Genomic DNA, 12,795 nt, shown 5'->3' with positions numbered 1-12,795 from the left:
GGTGGGCGGTCAGTGGAAACGTCATAGACCAGGGGAGGACCGCCACCACACCGGTCTGTCCTCCAGCATGAGGCCCATCAGTGCAGACTTAAGTGCAAGGATGTCCGATTCACCACGCTGGTCAGCAGCCATAGCAGAATGGTCTGTGCTGACATACACAGGTGAAACCAGTGCGCGGGACAAATAGTCAGCCACGTGTTGGATGTCCATTGTGAAGTCAGAAATAGCTGCCAAATGGCGCTGCTGGCGTGTACTCCAAGGGTCAGAAACTTTGGACAGGGCAAATGTCAAAGGTTTGTGGTCAACATATGTAGTAAATTGCCGACCTTCAAGAAAGAAATGAAAATGCCGTGTTGCCAGGTGGAGAGCCAGTAACTCCCTGTCAAAAACACTGTATTTATGTTTGTTGTCCCGTAGTGTATGGCTGAAAAAGGCAAGCGGTTGGCAGACACCAGAGCATGTCCCCATGTCCCAGCATGGCGCCCACCAAGGCATCAGTGGTCAGCGAGGCATCAGTGGTCAACACGATCTGTGCTGACAGGGATGGATGGGCCAGCAGGGCAGCGTTAGCCAGTAGGGAGCCTATTTCTTTCTCCAGATCTCTCATAAATTTGGCTAAGACCAATGAGACAAAGACAGTGTACTGCTGACAAAATTCTTTGATTTTACTTTTGCCACAATCCCACTGCCTTAAAGACACGAAATCATCTTTCCTAGATTTATGCACGCTCCAGAAAAACTGAAATCTGTCTTAAAATTTGTGTATAATAACAAAGCAGTGTTAAAATGCCAGTAAGTAGACTTATGTTTAAGATTGGCAGTAACAGCATTACAAGAAGCAAGAGCGCGATCGGGGGGAAAAAGAGGATGTATGTTACACTTTAAAAATTCCAAAATTATGTCTAAAACAATATATTCTGTCTAATCTAGCTGCAGACAAAACATTATCTCTGCTCCTGGCCCATTTATATTGTCTTTCGTGATTGTGCTTTTTCCTTCAATACATCAACTAAAGACTGTGTTTCTTTAGAACTGTTTGTGAGGGCACATGACGTTCTAAATGATTCCTGTCTAACTCATTATTTTCTGTTCAGCTAAAATCTCTAGCCAAAAAAAGAAACACTTCTGGGTCGCACTTGCTTAACACATCTTCAAGCTTGTGTATTTGGAGCACAATCACCAAAACACTCATACTTTGCCTTCACCACCATTAATTCACCCTTTATCACCTCCTGAAATTCACAGGAAAGCCTTTTGAAAAAAGGAGCGCCAGTCCACCACAAGCTCTGTTTAAATACTCAAAATCACGTCTCCCGCCCATTCTCTCCTCCAGTCTCATTTAAACAGTCACTCTGTGTTTCTTGCACCATTAACGCATGTATACGTATATGCTTTTCCACACATCTATGGCTCAATTCAGATTTAAAGTACAGGGTGGGCCATTTATATGGATACACCGTAATAAAATGGGAATGGTTGGTGATATTAAAGTCCTGTTTGTGGCACATTAGTATATGTGAGGGGGCAAACTCCTCAAGATGGGTGGTGACCATGGTGGCCATTTAGAAGTCGGCCATCTTGGATACAACTTTTGTTTTTTCAATAGGAAGAGGGCCATGTGACACATCAAACTTATTGGTAATGTCACAAGAAAAACAATGGTGTGCTTGGTTTCAACGTAACTTTATTCTTTCATGAGTTATTAACAAGTTTCTGACCACTTATAAAACGTGTTCAATGTGCTGCCCATTGTGTTGGATTGTCAATGCAACCCTCTTCTCCCACTCTTCACATACTGATAGCAACACCGCAGGAGAAATGCCAGCACAGGCATCCAGTATCCGTAGTTTCAGGTGCTGCACATCTCGTATCTTCACACCATAGACAATTGCCTTCAGATGACCCCAAAGATAAAAGTCTAAGGGGGTCAGATCGGGAGACCTTGGGGGCCATTCAACTGGCCCACGACGACCAATCCACTTTCCAGGAAACTGTTCATCTAGGAATGCTCGGACCTGGCACCCATAATGTGGTGGTGCACCATCTTGCTGGAAAAACCCAGGGAACGTGCCAGCTTCAGTGCATAAAGAGGGAAACACATCATCATGTAGCAATTTCAAATATCCAGTGGCCTTGAGGTTTCCATTGATGAAGAATGGACCCACTATCGTTGTACCCCATATACCACACCAAACCATCACTTTTGTTGTTCCAACAGTCTTGGAGGGATCCATCCAATGTGGGTTAGTGTCAGACCAATAGCGGTGGTTTTGTTTGTTAACTTCACCATTCACATAAAAGTTTGCCTCATCACTGAACAAAATCTTCTGCGTGAACTGAGGGTCCTTGTTTAGCCCATTCTGCAAATTCTGTGCGCCGATCTGGGTCATCCTCGTTGAGATGCTGCAGTAGCTGGAGTTTGTAAGGGTGCCATTTGTGAGTAGCTAATATCCGCCTAAGGGATGTTCAACTAATGCCACTCTCCAGTGACATGCGGCGAGTGCTACGCTGTGGGCTCTTGCTGAATGAAGCTAGGACAGCCACTGATGTTTCTTCATTAGTTTTCTTGCGTCCACATTTTGGCAAATCCAACACTGAACCAGTTTCACGAAACTTAGCAAGCAGTTTGCTGACTGTAGCATGGGAGATGGGTGGTCTCGTAGGGTGTCTTGCATTGAAATCTGCTGCAATGACCCGGTTACTGTGTACACCAGATATCAACACAATTTCGATCCGCTCCTCACGTGTTAACCTCTTCGACATGTCAATGGCTGTGAACAAAGAGAAACTTGCAAATAACTCATGAAAGAATAAAGTTACGTTGAAACCAAGAACACCATTGTTTTTCTTGTGACATTACCAATAAGTTTGATGTGTCACATGGCCCTCTTCCTATTGAAAAAACAAAAGTTGTATCCAAGATGGCCGACTTCTAAATGGCCACCATGGTCACCACCCATCTTGAGGAGTTTGCCCCCTCACATATACTAATGTGCCACAAACAGGACTTTAATATCACCAACCATTCCCATTTTATTACGGTGTATCCATATATTTGGCCCACCCTGTAGATACTCTGAAGTTGCCCAGAGATGCAAGGATAAAAAACAACAGGAAACACAAAACATTCGAAACCTTCATACTTTTCATCACTATTAAATTCCTGCTTAAGTTTTGCAACTATTTTTCTCAGTCTGCAGACTTCTTTGTCAGTATAAGCTCCCTTTCCTTTATTGCTCAGCTGAGATCTCACATACAACAGAAACAGTTTCTTATGTGGAAAATAATCCTCTACTTTCACATTTTTTTAAACATCTTCTTTGTGACCTTCAGAAGATGTTTAACAGAAGATTTACAGGTTGAACTGGTCCGACTATCTTCAGTCCTTCATCCTCTTCTTCCATATCACTATCAGATTCTGTCCTTTTCTTTCCTGAACTTTCCATCTCTGTTTTATCTGTGGCTTTATTTTCAATTTGATAGCCAACTACACTCTCTGTTTTTTTTCTTCTTCTTTTTTAAATGACTGCTTTAGTATGTTAACAAAGACAGCCTTGATGATGGAGAGGAGATGTAAAATCCAGATGAATAAAATGGGTCAGCTAGCATTTTCAGATTAGCATCTCAGAAAAAGCATCTGGTTGACCAAATGTGGAAAGTTCAACCTCCTAATGGACATGGAGGCTTGTTTTTCTTAAATGTTGTTATTAATAGCATTACAGTTTATGCTTTTATAGAATATAATGTTGATCAAACAATATGAAATGTTTGAGCTGAGCCCCAAACATCTTCCACAGTAATGCTAATCATATAACACTGGTGGTGGACATTCTTCTGCAGAATAATCATTTTCAGTTTTCTGTGTAATGTGTTGTGAACCCTGGAGTTTTGGGCCAACAATAAAGGCTGATTTTATGTCTTGATGCATGCTCAATCATCCAGGTCAGTCAGTCCCAAAGGATTTGATTCTGATCATGTGGATGCTTTCAGTGGGAGAAACGTTTCGTCACTCATCCGAATGACTGAAGGAGTTGTCAAAGAGAGAAACAAAGCTTGATCAGTAACATAACAGCGAAGTAGATAAGAGTGTTTGTCATGTCAGACGTTTGTCAAAATATGATTGTACAATACATACCAGCACAAAGCAGACTTTTTCTCTCTAGTTTGATGCTATGATTTTACCGTAAGCTTATAAAAGTCCCAAGGATTGCAGAAATCAACCTTAACGTGGTAGATGTACTGGTAACCTCCCTTAAAGCACTGCAACAACACATTGGAAATCACTGTTCATTACCCATCAAAGCTGGCATTTTACTTCAAAGAAAGAAATCTGGCCCATAGTAAAAGGAACTGACACATATCATGTGTTTCTTTGTTTGGCTAAGTGACTGGCAGGCAGTATGAAAGAAGTATTGATCTGTCTGAAAGGACAGACAGACAGCAAACATCCAAATAAACAGAGGCAACTGAAAAACAAATGGAAAATCAGTAGGACTGATCTGGTTATTTATTCTATGTGAATGAGATTTATTTGATCGTACGTCTGGTCAGCATGCCCCTCCAAGGTTGTCTTTTGCAATGGTTTGCTGTGGACTGGCAGAACTCATCTCGAATAACTTCAGGAATTTGAATTTTCTAGTTTCTCAACTCCAGACTCAAACAGAGTCCAACCCCTGGTTCCAGAGCCTGAGCCATGTGTTGACAGTAGTAATATACCTGCACTTTTTTTTGCCCCCCCCCCCCCCCCCCGCGTCCATGTGAGTGCGTGTACGCGTGTACTGGCTTTGCACGTGCATGTGAGTTCAGGGGGTCATGTGAGTTCACATGTGTTTAACAGCGTTTTATTTAATGAAACCATTATGTGTTTTAATTAAACTGTTTTTAAGGGTTGTATAGGTCTCAGCGCTCTGTTATTTACCCATAGATGATTTAATTTAACTAGTTTAGGAGCATTTCACCACAAATAACATGTATCCCTTTAGAACTAAACTTTACTTGTGATACTTCTAAAAACACATATTCCCACACAGCATTTAATTTAACTAGTTTAGGAGCATTTCACTTTTCTTTAGCGCTCTGAAAGACACAGGGCCTAGTAGTTTTCAAACAGAGTGCCACAAATAACAGGTATCCCTTTAGAAATAAACTTTTCTTGTGATACTTCTAAAACCACACATTCACACACAGCCACACTAGCACTGTATCAGCCCACTATAATTATCTAGTAGCCACACTCTGTAACAGTAAGACTCGATGATTACACATAAGGGGGTTACAGGTAGGCTCCCAACAGTCAGCAAAACAAGTCATAAAACAATAAATGCGGATTCCTTATCAAGAGCATCCCAGCACACACATCCCAACTGAACCTCCATAGTTTACACCTTTTTTCATTACAAACAGTTCCTTTATCTCTCCATGTCAGAGGTCAACTGAAACCATGTCCAACTGAACCTCCAAAGGGTTTTCCACCTTTTTTTTTCTTTACATCCTATTCTTTTATCTCTACCGGGAGACAATGACACCTCCTAGTGACTAACTGTATCTCTATAGTTTCCACCTTTTCTCATTACAAACTGCTCTTTTATCTGTCAATTACACTTTCTACTGACCAACCGAACCTCCAAAGGTTTTTCCACCTTTTTTCTTTAGATCCTACTCTTTTATCTCTACATCTCAGAGGTCAACTGAAACCAGCCCCACCTATATAAAAACACCCTAATCAGACACACTGTATTTTTCCTCACTACTACACATCGGCCCTTGCGAGCACAACACTTCGTTCAGCAGGACGGTCAGCAAAGCTAACAGTGTTCTTTTTTTAACATGGACTTCATATATGGTAAGTAAAATAAGACTATTAATGTATTTTTAAATTTATACCGCAGTATATCATAGGATATTCAATCTGTTTTCTTTTCTAAAACAAAAGCCTGATTTTTAGGAGCTCGTCACAACGGGACAGCATACGTTTCACATACACAAGGTTTGTGTTTCTTCTTTTTTTAAAAAAATAGTCACCCGCTCACACAAAACAGTTTATTTCTACTATGTCTCGTTGTTTTAGAAGCAATCTTACCTGTTTCTCATATAGTAACATTTAAAATGTATGTTTCTGTCTCTTTCTTTCTACAGGATCACAAGCCTATATAGGTCAAACTACACCTCTAAAAAACACAAGGTATATACAGTGTTACACATGTTTTAAATATAAGTGTGTTTTGTTTAAACCGTGTATTAACTGTGCTTATCCCCCGGGCACAGGGTCAATAAGCTGTCCAGAAAAACCACAGAAGCGAGAGCAATAAGACCAAGCCTTACGTTAGGTATGTATACAAGTCTCTGTATACATGACAATCAATTTAAAGGAAAAAAGGTTTAAATATTTACAAATGTTCTAATACACCAGGCCTGAGACAGAGTACGCAACGTGTCAAGAACCGAGGCCATCCGGAATAACACAGACCAAAGTGTGAGTATAGTCATAAATAAATCAAAAGAGCCAAACATATCCCGTTTTTGAAACGATACACTGTGTATATATATGTATATATATTTATAAAGTTTTTAACACACATCTATCTCCACAGCAATCACACAACCGCTTCCCACGATGTGGACCATGAAGACCCCTTGATGCTTTTGGAATATTTACGCGAGACTCAGAACCATTCTTCATCACCGGACCATATATACACGCGAGTGAGTGTCTGCCTTGTGATTTCAGCGATGTTTTTGAATATAGCCTATCAGATTTCAATATAGTTGACATACCCACCACGCCAGAATGTCTCAGAAACAACAGTGATTCAAACATAGGTTCTGAACAAGGCTGCATAACAGACTCGCAAATATCACAGGCATATGACGCATACTTAAATGCAGCAAACACATCTACTTTTGAACAGAGCCATTCTGCTTCAAAAAACGATATACTATCTTTGATCGATGCTAAACTCAGCCAACATCAACAAGCAGCACAGGGGGACTTGCAAGAAATAGCAGGTGCTCTAACTAGTACCCAGAAGGCAATAAACAATACCTGGGGTTTATTAGATCTCATTAGTAGCAGATTTTTAAATCGCTGACTTTTAAAATCCACACCATGGACCCACCCCATAAATTATTCAAACACAATGATGGTACCTCCAATTGAGCTAAATGGTTTGACTTTGAGGCTTTTAACCAGTGGGCTGCGCAAATAATAAACAAATGTGAAGTTTTGCATGCAAGGTGTGATTAACCCAGACGACACAGCTCTGCAGTCATTCATTCAGCACTGAGCAGAGACAGAGTAAAGAAGGATGGATAAAAAGAACAACAAGGCAGGCTTTTATGTGAGCCTCTTCTCGAATGCATCGGCTCATGTTTACCCAGGCAATAAGATATCTAATTTTAGAACAAAGCTAGCAAAACCTATTGTTTTGAACCATCTGTATGAGGTCGCTGTTATAGAGATACAGTACCCACGCACTTGGCTGTCTTTTCCACAAGCAGATTCGCGAGTAGAAATTTATAATCCTGTCAAAGGTGATGATGCCCTATCCGTAACGATGATTGAGCTGTCTGTGGGTCATTATACCTCTGTGGAGCAGATAATAAAAGAATTTAATTTGAAATGCCAACAGCATTCAGCCACGGGTGACATTAAAACACAATACAGCCCAGTTAGTAACTATGTCAGTGTTATGGGGCCTAGATGCAGTGTTCTCACATTTAGAGGGAGGCTGGCAGAAATCCTAGGATTCAAAACAGAAGAACCGTTTGTACTTCATTATAAAAACACATACGCCCCACATCCTGCAGACATATACGGCGGAAAATACAACATGTTTATTTATGCAGATATTGCTGATTACCAACTTGTGGGCGACGCCCATGCGCGGCTATTAAGGGCTATAAATATCACAGACGATGACCGGCGCGTAGCCATTTTGCAATTTGACAGCCCGCACTACACACCTGTGTCAAAGACATTAATCGACGACATAGAAATTGATTTGAAAGACGACCAGAATCAACACATACCCTTTTTATACGGTGTTTGTCAAGCTTCACTTCCGTCCGATAAGACAGCATTTTTAAAAAGAAAGAAAGGATGGTTGTCTACAACACAGATGAAGCAAAATATGTACGGTATTATCTGAATCAGGCTGGGGGAGAGCTGGGAGGGTATATCGGGACCAGCACGCAGTATGGGACTGGTCTGGGAGGCTTGTTCCGCAGCTTATTTAGATTTGCAGTACCGCTGTTTAAAAAAGGAGTCAGTATAGTCAAACCCCACCTAAAAACTGCCGCATCAGGCATAGTGTCTGATGTCATATCCAACATAACCAAGCCCACAACCACTAAGCAGGACGGTAACGGAGTGTATGTGTATACGCCCAATACTTCAAAGACCCCACCCACAGCACGCACTCTGTCTAAAAAGCGGAAAACCACAAAACCAGCCAGGAGATCCAGCAAACGGACACTGTCACGCGGAGTGAAAAGACCCAGAACCAGGCGTTCAAAAACTACAGCATTTGACATATTCTAAATGGCACAGTCAATCTGGAGAATGTGTAAAAACAGAGCTGGACCTGTTTACTGTTCCCTACACACAGACTAGCATTGAGAAAAGTACGTTTATTGAAATACTTCCTGTGTCGGCAATCACTGACGGAGGCCCGATCGAGTTTTACATCTCATCGTCTGGAGAAGATTACCTGGATCTAAAGGGCACATATATCTACACGCGTGTAAGAATCACAAACGCCGATGGCACAAACTTGGCTAGGGACGCTAATGTAGGATTTATTAATTATCCTGGATGCACCTTGTTCTCACAAGTCGATGTTAATTTCTTCTGCTGAACGAAGCGTTGTGCTCGCAAGGGCCGATGTGTAGTAGTGAGGAAAAATACAGTGTGTCTGATTAGGGTGTTTTTATATAGGTGGGGCTGGTTTCAGTTGACCTCTGAGATGTAGAGATAAAAGAGTAGGATCTAAAGAAAAAAGGTGGAAAAACCTTTGGAGGTTCGGTTGGTCAGTAGAAAGTGTAATTGACAGATAAAAGAGCAGTTTGTAATGAGAAAAGGTGGAAACTATAGAGGTACAGTTAGTCACTAGGAGGTGTCATTGTCTCCCGGTAGAGATAAAAGAATAGGATGTAAAGAAAAAAAAAAAGGTGGAAAACCCTTTGGAGGTTCAGTTGGACATGGTTTCAGTTGACCTCTGACATGGAGAGATAAAGGAACTGTTTGTAATGAAAAAAAGTGCAGGTATATTACTACTAGTACACAGCGCCTTCAGGGAACTGTTGTTGTGATATATAAATATAGCTGAATTGAAAGAGGACGATAACGGAGTATTCTTTATATTTCTGTTACATGACTGGTGCCTGCCCTTCTGTTAAATACAAACTGATCTATAGGCAATATGGATGCAAGTGTCTTTTCTTTGGTTTAACCCTACAGTAAATATGGGACAGGCACCGATTTTATGGAAGTGGTGGCTTTTATCTAGAAAACTCAAACTGAATTCTTTGAAAAGCAATATAATTTGCTCTTATTTGGATCTGGATCAATCCATCCATGCTTTCAGGCAGAGTACACTAGTGAAGGGTGACACCCCCAGTAGATTATTGCGTTAATACTGCATTACAAGGAGCAAATGTTTATACTTTGAATATCAGGTTGTTGTTAAATCTGTGGCCAAAGTAAGTGGCCAAAAACTGGACCCAATCGCAGGACTCCCTGAACGGTAACAGTGAGTTTAGTTACAGTGTAGAAACAGGGTGCAAACAATTCCAACAAAACAGCATTTCCTTCGTAGTGATCACCTGAGGTCCCAGTGCAGGGATCCCTCTCCCAAACACAGTTTCCTCAGAATTCTTTAGAAAAGGTCCCTCCAAAGCTCTCCGTGGTTCCTGGGCAGAAAAGGAACAGAGACGAGACATGATAAGTTCCCCTTCTACATGAGCCGGGGTCACGCTGACTATTGTCAATCAGTGATACAGCATCGACTCAAGCTCAGCCACTCTGTTAAATAGTGCCCTGTGATGGGATCATCAGCGGCAGGTGAGTGTGACTATCAGCAGGTGTGAGTGGCTCCAGAGCGGGAACCACCCCAAGGCCCGATGCTGCACAAAGACAAAAACACAGGCATGCACACACACAGAAGAGGGGAGAGGCAGAGAGCTCGGGATGATGGGAAAACAACCGGAAACGGCAGATGAAGCCAGCGAGGACACAGACCATGACAGTTCGGAGTGCTCCGAAATAAAGACAGCAGCTCAGTACCTGTGCTACGAGTGGGACTGCACAATAATGTATCTGAATAAAGCTACGCCTTCTGTGCCGACATGATGTCCACTTAAAAATACCCAAGGTTTTTTTTTTTTTTTTACCAAGTCAGACCTGGATTTTTTAACAAAATGCAATAATGTTGAAATATCAGAGGCAGATAGGGGACTCAAACTCAGGAGGGGTGTGAGGGAACACCACACCACCATGCTGCAACTACTTCTATTTATTTGTTATGGGTCAGATGATGACCATGTATAAATAGTCAAAGTGTTACTGAATGAAGCAGATTAAACTGCTGCATCACAGCTGTTTAAAACATTCTCAGATATCAGTCATTAATCAGACAAGTGGAGAGTTCATGGTGGTTCAACATTATCATGTGTGAAATTCTAATACACATTCAGAAGCACTGAGCACGTTGTTACTACATTGTTACTACACTGGTTATTTAATTTAATTGTATTTTATTTGATAGCACCAAATTACAACAACAGTTGCCTCAGGGCGCTGTACAATATAAGTTAAAGACTACAATAACAATATTCATATGCACTGTACACACGTACTGATGCTGTGTCGTCTGTCCGTCTGTGTTAGATCTGTCAGGCCCGCCTCTCTCTATGGCAGCTGGAACAGGCTCCAGCCCCACTGTGACCCTAAAATTGGACGAGTGGAAGAGAATGAATGAATGGATGTTTAATAACTGAAAGAGTAATGCTGCCATCTAGAGACTGAAAGATGGACCTTCGAACAAAATGGAGTTGTAATGGTTTCAATTCATGAATGGTTCCCTAGACAAGTATTAAACCAGCTTTCTCAGTCATGGTTTGAAATGGCTCCACACTTGGCCTACAACTGGATTATATGAACTCATTTCCCATAGGAAGATTAGGGCTATTCCAGGACTAAATGCAAGGTAGGATTAAACCTTCCAGGACCTGGTTTAGCTGCAGTTTGTTACACCTCACCCAGGAGGCATCCGAATAAGATACCTGAACCACCTCAACTGGCTCCTTTCGACATGGAGAAGTAGTGGCTCTACTCTGAAATCCTCTCGGATGACTGAACTCCTCATCCTATCTCTAAGTGAGAGGTCAAGAAATAAGCTGAGTAGCAGTCAGTTGAATACTCAGGAGTAGCTGGCGGTGCTTGAAAAACCAAGAGAGAATAATTGTCAAGCAGGTTTTTGACAGGCAGCTGGGAAATAGACAAACAAAGTTAGAGAACAAAATGCACAAGAGCCAGCAGATTCAAAGAGGCTGTATTACCAACAATCTGTCAGAAAGAGCAGAGCCATGTAGTCCTTAAATATCATGAGCCTGATGTGCCTCATTATTTAACATGCAGTGACAGAAAGAAAGGACAAAAGTCCCCCTAAGACAATAACAGACATCACAGGATTTTCTCATTTGAAGTGGACACGTTTCTATTCCACATATAATTAATCCAATACCCATAAATTACACAAAAACATATTTCACATCAGATGACACAAGAACAGAAAAATTAGAAAGCAGAAAAAAATACAACAACTTTCCATATATTCAGTACAAGCATGTGTGATTTCCATGCTCATGGTCCATGGGCACAAATGTTTGGTGCGCCCTCGCCAACTTGTTTTTTTTCAGTCATTTCACACAGGAATGTGAACATGCATGTGCGTATCTTACTCATACTAATAAAATACAGCTTCACTAAATGGTCTAAGATTAACAGGAAAACTAAGATGTCAGAGACTTTTTTACAATAATATTACATTTAATGTAAGTTTTTGTAAATAAATCATTTCGACGCAGTTTCAGGTGTTTTGTACAAACATCAGTTTCTTCACAGCTGCATGAAGAAGTCTTTTGAGTTGTACTCACCAAACTGAGGTCATACACAGATCAGTCAAAGCAGACATCAGAACCTTTGACTGTAGAAATATCTTAAATGTACACACGCCAGTGCAAGGTTATATATATGTATATATGTATATATATACATACATACACATATACATGTATATATATATATTATAACTACTTACAGTTACACAAATATCTCTTTAAGAATTCAATTAGACACATGAATATAATTAAAGAGCTGGATGATACTCACCATTGTACAGAACAGTACAGAAGCTGACTTTGAAGACTTTGGTGTATATAAGCCAACCATGACCCTGCTCTGCACACCTACAAAGTTTTATTAGAATTAATTCAGAGATATCATGTTTACAGACAGAAAACGTGACACATATGCACACAAACACTACCAAGAACCAAACCTCTTTGGGAAGCTAATAACCTATGGGTTTTTTTTTCTTGCTTTAAAAAATAAATCTTTAAGTGTGCCTAGTGATCTGATAATGTCCTCCATGAAACTAGTGAACTAAAACTTACCTAGAACTGCTTCTATTTTTAAAAGAAAATAGACTGTATCATTTAGTTACCAAAGGCAGCTTGTTCCTCGTTTTCATATAATACTAATACTAATACTATATAAGACTTTGGAATGCACTTCCA

The sequence above is a fragment of the Pelmatolapia mariae genome, linkage group LG16_19 (genome assembly GCF_036321145.2).
Source record: "Pelmatolapia mariae isolate MD_Pm_ZW linkage group LG16_19, Pm_UMD_F_2, whole genome shotgun sequence".
NCBI lineage: Eukaryota > Metazoa > Chordata > Actinopteri > Cichliformes > Cichlidae > Pelmatolapia > Pelmatolapia mariae.
The sequence above is the reverse complement of the archived record's forward strand: the minus strand, read 5'-3'. Positions refer to the sequence as shown.